The sequence below is a fragment of the Puma concolor genome, chromosome E2 (assembly GCF_028749965.1).
Source record: "Puma concolor isolate L17-30 chromosome E2, mPumCon1.1.hap2, whole genome shotgun sequence".
NCBI classification, from domain to species: domain Eukaryota; kingdom Metazoa; phylum Chordata; class Mammalia; order Carnivora; family Felidae; genus Puma; species Puma concolor.
Genome location: NC_141681.1, coordinates 57136199 through 57143930, shown reverse-complemented (window position 1 = coordinate 57143930; position 7732 = coordinate 57136199). Strand labels below are relative to the sequence as shown.

The 7732-nt window shown below is 39.7% G+C and overlaps 1 pseudogene; it reads right to left on the bottom strand.

Annotated features, from left to right (window-relative positions):
• Positions 1 to 5738, bottom strand: LOC112850883 (vomeronasal type-1 receptor 2-like; annotated as a pseudogene).
• Between the last annotated feature and the right edge of the window lie 1994 nt (positions 5739 to 7732).

Below are 7732 nucleotides of genomic sequence, written 5' to 3'. Positions count from 1 at the left end.
TCATGGTCTCAAGGGAGGGTCTGGGGGAGAGATTGTTCCTATGGATGCCTTAGACCCTCTGCTTGTGACTGTGAAGGAGAAAAACCATGGAATTCCCTCACAGAACTTCAAAATGGGGGACTTGCTGGCTAAGGTCATGAGTCTCAAACACAAAATGCCATGGAAAGATGTCATTGCTGCATATAATGAGCCTGTGATCTTGTCAGTACACTATAAGTCAGAACAATATCCCAATCTACTTTTTTTTGGTAATAGTTTTGTTGTTCCATTTACCAGCCATATAAATAGGGAAAAAAAACATTTATCAACATGTGGAACACCCTGCACAGGATACTGGAGGGACCAGCGTACTTTGGAGCTTTCACTTTAAGCTCTGCCCATCTGGAGTTTCCAGGGCCGATCGTGATGTCCTCGAAGACACACAAGGGGCAGGTGGAACAAATGGGGATACCTCTGAACACTTTGTGAACATATAAGAGAATGTAGCATCCATAATAATTGGTGAAATGTTTCAGCCCTAGAGGTGCTATGGTCTCTGGGATTCCTCTAGAGAGAATGTGCAAGGAGTTGGCTACGATCAGGTGCCTGAGAATGAAATTGGTGGATCTTGGCTTGCATTACCTGAAGCTAAGGGACATCTAATGATAGAAGAGTCAGAAATTGCCCAGGATTCCGATGACAATGTGGGATAGGAAGATCGCTGCTATATTCAAATCCACCAAGGCCGTTCTGTTATTGTCCAAAACTCAGTATTCAAATACACAGGCAGAAGGTTCTGCATGAAAATATGAGTTACAGGCTGCATTTTCCTGGAAAATAAAATCACTTACCTTTTCTTTCCCCTGAGAATTGACATGGAACTTCCCTAACCTTATGAGTTAGGAACTAACATTACTCTCATTCTATAGACAAGGAGAATTTAACCATGGGAAGTTAAGTGACTCATGTAACTAGCAGTAGAATCAGGATTTGAACCTTGGTAGCCTAGTTGCCATGACAAGAATGCTTCCTACTGTACTGTACACCGCCAGGAACCTCATCATGGGTACACACACACACACAGACACCTTCTCATATTTTAAATTTATTTTACTTAGTTAACATGGTGTGATCATTTCCCATTTTTAAGTATTCTTTGTGAGTAATATAACTAAGGAGTGAAGATTCAAAGGTCTTAATAAATTATACATTGGGGCGCCTGGGTGGCGCAGTCGGTTAAGTGTCCGACCTCAGCCAGGTCACGATCTCGCGGTCCGTGAGTTTGAGCCCCGCATCAGGCTCTGGGCTGATGGCTCGGAGCCTGGAGCCTGTTTCCGATTCTGTGTCTCCCTCTCTCTCTGCCCCTCCCCCGTTCATGCTCTGTCTCTCTCTGTCCCAAAAATAAATAAAAAACGTTGAAAAAAAATTAAAAAAAAAATTATATATGCACTGAATAATTTTATATGAGCCAGTCTGATTTATTTAATATAGACAATGTTAGGATGACAGCAGTACTCACTTCATTTTTTTTCTTGGACCAAAAGGATAATGGCATCCATAACATATCATTGTGTGGAACTGCACTGTGGCTAACATACGGGACATGAAACATCACATAGTGATAAAACATGTTAGGGCAGAAAATGAATTAATCCTATTTAAAGATCACATAACTGTATATTTGTTATTTTAGAATAAACAAATTGAAAATTAAATTGATATTTGAGTTGGAAAAGCTATTAAAATTCTATATAAACATGCAAAATGGAATTTGAAGACTTGAAATCTTGAGCATTTAATGAATTGAAAAGCAAGAGAGGTGAGTGGTGAGCTGGGAATATTATTGAAATGATTTTCACCAGTAGAAACATAGCTTAAAATTGCTGTTTTTCTTGATGAGATTATATTTTTAAATTAATTTATTATTTTAAAATTAAATTACATTTTAAAAATATAGTCCTTAATATTTTACTCTTTAAAACCTTCTATACTGACGTTTTCATTTCTTTTTTCTTTCTTTTTTTTGACGTTAACTTTTTCTTAAAGGACCTTTCCTAATTTTTGGAAAGAAGATTGTCTCACAGATCGAGAGTCCACAGAGATTTTTCAGTAGAGACACATTTACTGTCTCCATTAAGCACATCACACTCAAATTACAGAAGAATAAATTTCAGCAATTCCTGTTAGACATGCTGTTTCTGCTGTGAATCAAGTATTTCAATTAGTTCCATCATTCTCATGATCACATGCACATGCCCTCACAGTGCTCACAGTATTGCTCCTGAAAATGTCTCGTGACTCTTGCTCACTGTATTGAAAAGCAGATTAAATCTGAAACTATAATCTTTATGTTTTTTTTCAACGTTTTTTTTTTTATTTATTTTTTTATTTTTGGGACAGAGAGAGACAGAGCATGAACGGGGGAGGGGCAGAGAGAGAGGGAGACACAGAATCAGAAACAGGCTCCAGGCTCTGAGCCATCAGCCCAGAGCCCGACGCGGGGCTCAAACTCACGGACCGCGAGATCGTGACCTGGCTGAAGTCGGACGCTTAACCGACTGTGCCACCCAGGCGCCCCAATCTTTATGTTTTTAAGCAGACTGTCCATGCTCAGTGTGGGGCTTGAACTCGTGACCTTGAGATCAAGACCTGAGGTGAGATCAAGAGTTGGATGCTTAAATGACTTAGCTACCCAGGTACCCCCCCTGAAATTATAATCTTGAAGCAGCTTAAAATTCAGCCTCTGACAGCACTTGGATCAAACACAAAGCACCCCTTCAATGAGGATTTTGGTGAATTACATTAGCAGCAGTCATGCAATGATTGAGCAGTCTCTCTCACAAGCTCAGCCTGTGCCGGAAGATTCTTTCCCTGACATTCTCACCTACCCAGATTCCTGCCGCATCTCCCAACCTTAGAGACTGTGCTCTCACACTAAACTAGAAGATTCTCACAGACTCCTTCCTGCTGCCAGGACTGGAAGCTGGGTGTAAAGTAGCAGGCAAAGCATGTGTGGGAGGGAGGAAGCCAAACCTTGAGATAGAGGTTAGTGATTCTGTGACTTCACCTCCCCAAAGAATTGCCGTCATTATATCAGCTGTAGTGACAATGATGGTTCAACACTTGGGGAACTGAGAATGGTTCTGAAAAACTCTAATTACCGGATCTATTAGAAGTTTGTAGTGAGCAGGTCCAAAGGGACCGTTGGAGTGTTTGAGAGAGACTCTTCCTTTTCCGTTATTTCTGGAAGCAGACAGGGTCTCACATGCAAGGAGGAAATGCTGAGGTCTGAGCCATTAAAGACCAGCCTCATTGGATTCTGTGCCTCCCTGAGAATTTTTTTTATTCCTGTCTAATTCTTTGTTAGTCTTCAGACCCAAGTACCACCACCATTTAACTTATGGGCAGAGAGAAAGAATCCTCCATATGACCCAAGAAGGATTTTCTAGTTTTAAAATTTTCAATATCTGCAATACATTTTAAATTTTCAATGAAGGGAAATAAAGGACATGAGGTCAATAAGTGACATTAAAAATTACTTGTCCCATTTCCCCCACTCAAAACAAGTTAAATAGAAAGCCTACATAAAATGGACATTTACTAGCAAAATACATTTTGCCAAAATTGACCTCAGTAAGAGGGAATCTAAACAGATCAAAATCCATAGAGAAGAGGAAGACATTTATCAGTATCCCTCATAAATAAAAAGCACCTGGATCAGATTAGCAGCCAGATTCTTGCATTCTTTTAAATAGCATATAAGCTAATGCTGCCTACTCAATTCACGAGCATTAAAGAGGAAGTAAAATCTCCAAATTATCTTTATACATGACATAAAATTCTGATACTGAAACATCCTAAAGTATGTACCAGAAAGAATACCACAGAAAAATGTCACCTCTTCATACAGATGGTACCATGTAAAATAAAATAGCCAAAACTCCTGAAACTATATGAAAATATGATGAGCAAAGCAATTTGTGTCTCGAATTCAAAAATGATTCACCTTTAGGAAGTTCATTAATATACTTCATCATATTTATGAAGAGAAGTCAGGAAATCTTACTCGTAGTTACAAAAACATTATTTGGAAGAATTCATGATATAAGAATGTTAAAACACTCGATATTAGGGAATTCTTTAGGATCTTTCTCAACTTGACAAAACAAAGTCTTCATTTTGGTCATAGGGAAGCGCTAGAGATATTCCACTGAGGCCAGAAAACCCCAGTAGAAAAAGTACATGATCACCTGTTCTATTCATTTGTCATTGTGTTGTAGGTTTAGCCAGGGCCATTTAAAATGGTAGAGGAATTAGATGTAGAACTATGTTTGCAGACGATACAAGTATACCTCTGGAAACAGAAAGGACCTCATAGAAAATCCACTTTGAAAAATAATTCAGTAGGCTAATAGGTTTTGGTATTGATATACAAAACCATAGCCTTTTGTACATGGGGTATTATTTTGAAGATTTTATTTTTAAGTTGGGATGAGCACTGAGCGTTGTATGGAAACCAATTTGGCAGTAAATTATATTTAAAAACAAGATTTTATTTTGTTTTTGGGTAATCTCTATACCCAAGATGGGGTTCAGGTCATGATCCTAAGGTCAAGAGTGGCAGGCTCCACCAACTGAACCACCTAGGTGCTGCTGTACATATTGTTTGTACAATAGATTATGTACAACAAAGAATCATTTATGGGTTTTAGTAGGAGGGTCTGCAATTACAAAAGTATAACATAAAATAGGGACACATGGGGGGCTCAGTCGGTTACGAGTACAACTCTTGATTTCAGCTCATATTGTGATCCCAGGGTTATGGGATCAAGCCTTGTGTCTTGGTCTGTGCTGAGCATAGAAACCACTTGGGATTCATTCTCTCTCTCTCTCTCTCCCCCCCCCCACCACCACCATCTCTATCTCTCAAATAAACAAACAAGTAAATAGCTTTAGAAAAGTAAAATGAAAGAAACTACCAGGAATGAATCTAACAAAAATGTGTAAAGCCTATATGGGGAAAACACTAAAACTTTCCTGAAATACGTGAAAGGAGAAATAAATGAATGTAAATTTACATCATGTTCTTGGGTAGAATATCTCAATTTTATAAAATCTCAATATTAGAAAATCTCAATATTATCAATTCTCCTTTAGCTAATTTATAAATTTAATTTGATCCTGATATAGATATGATCAGTTAGTTTTTCGAACTAATAATGTGATTGCAAAAATGTTACAGAATACTGAACAATAAGAATAGCCCAAAAAGTCTAAACAAAACAAAAAACCCAAAATGAGTATAGTTATCCTTATGAGATGTTATTTATAAACAGACTATTATATCAGTGAAGTTAAAAAGTTAAATGTATGCCAAAGTGCATAAGAAAAGTTAATAACCAGCAAAAACTAAAGTGGGGATAATATTAATGCTTGGTATGTGGGAAATGGGAATTCCTATCAAAATGACAATAAGTGTTCTTATTCTTCACATCCTAGAGCGGGATAAAGGTCAAACAAAAGAGAAGTCTATACAGTAAAAAATAATTAAAAATGATTAAATACCTTCCTAAGACCTGCTTCTCAAGCACCTGACTATAGCCAACCTCTGGCTCATCTTCATTAAAGAAGTTGCTCAGCAACACTTTTGGCTTGAAAAACATCTTTGTTGAGTTTTGATAGAACTTGTTTTGTATGTTCCGAGTGGCCAGTGGTGTATCCATTGGCAGCACCTGCTTCTTGAGTGTCTTCCAGGACATCACGATTGGCCCCAGGAACTCCAAGATGATAGAACTTAAAATAGAGGCTCTGCGTGCCTCTCTAACAGTCAGCTGCCCAATCGTAACTTGGTGGTAAATACCACTTTCAATCTTCCTGTGACTGACTGAACCGTGAAAACATCACATAGAAACATGACTGGGGGTGCTGAATACCAAGATCACACAATCACCACTTTTAACCTTCCCTCCTGTCAGACATTTGGGATTCATGCCCTGGGGCAGTATCTCCCTAGTTTTCAAGCTTTTAAGATACAAGCAGTGGGTCCAGCACTTTTACAGGAACAACATCTCCAGAATTTCCCCAGAGGTGAGGTCTACCCAAGGCATCCTTGTCTTGGTAAGCACCTTTGTGTCTTTTTAAGCTCCCTCTTCCACCTTTTCATGTCATTTGGCTCTTTCTGAAAATCCCAGTTGGTGGGAGCTGAACCCCTGTGCTCTAATCACTCCATGTTTGTTTTTGTTTTTTTTTTTTTCTTAACAGTCAGCCCTTTTGTTCTCTGGAGCCCTGACCTTATTGTGTCCAGGATTGTCTCTGCACACTGCAGAAGGAATACACAACAGGAATACACAACTGTCTAAAATGACAAGATACCTATAAACTATTGTAAACTGTTAGACAACGTGTAGTTACTTTTTAATTCACTCCTTGCAGAGATTTAAGCCCTGGAAGGGGCAGTCACATAATAGAGAGGATGTGAAAAGCAAATGCAGCCAGCACCACCTTCAGAATTTCCACAGGAAACAGAAGAGGAGCTATTAACTGGCACATTTCCTATTAAAAATTATTAAGAGTGTATATGACGCTGCTGAAAACGTGAAACACTAGTGGTAGAATTTGCACCATTTACGTACAGAACAGAAATCCTTATCACATGTTTGTGGAAATACTTCAAAACCAGTATTTCATCAGTACTAGGAAAAGTTAAATCTTTCTGAAGGAGTCCACCTTTTAGAAGCTTACTTATCTGCCCTTGACACCAAGCAATCAGAAATTGAAAACAAAAGGATCAGTTAAAATATCTAATTTTCTGGGTACCTGGGTGTCTCAGTTGGCTGATCCAGGGACTCTTCGTTTCGGCTGAGGTCATATCAGGGTTTGCGATATCCAGTCCAGACATGGGGTGAGGGGCGGCGTACAGAGGGCTCTGCTCAGAGCCTGCTTGGGATTCTAGATCTATCTCTCTGCCCCTTCCTGCTTGCATTCCCTCCCGTGCTTTCTCTCAAAATAAATAGATTTTTAAAACTCTAATTTTCAAGAAAAAAATAGACTTCTAAAATACCTGAGAACAAACACTTTAATTAAAATTGCAATGAAATTTGGCAGTTAAGGGCTTAAGCACATACAGGTACCACTGGTAGGTCTCAAAGACATTTGGATTTGTAATTCATCTGGAGAGGTGTGGAGTTGAATATCAAATTTAAGAGAGAGAGCTTAATCAACACCCATTGACGCAGAAACTTTTATTCCTTTAAAGCAACGTGCCAGCGCTCCGTCCCACAGCCCAAGGCCCGGCGGGGAAAGCCTGGAGTGCAGTCCAAGGGATGGCGAGAAGTGACAGTTGAGTGAAAAGTCTGATGACGAGTTAATACCGAACAGCACAATTCCCACAGGACAGTGTTTATTTCTTTTAATGTTTATTTTAGTTTTGAAAGAGAGAGAGTGCGAGCGAGGTAGGGGCAGAGAGAGAAGGAGACAGAATCCAAAGCAGGCTCCAAGCTCTGAGGTGTCAGCACAGAGCCCGATGGGAGGCTCCAACCCACCATAGGGAGATCAGGACCAGAACCAAAGTCAGGCTTAACCTACTGAGCCACACAGGCGCCCCCCGCCCCCCAGAACAGTTGTGCGTGTCGCATTCTAGCGTCCATCACCGACACTGACCACCCCGGCTTTTACTTCATTAAACAAGGAGCTGTCACTATCCGGGTCTCAGTCGACCCACGAGGATCCCGGGCGCCAGGTTCCCACACTGCTC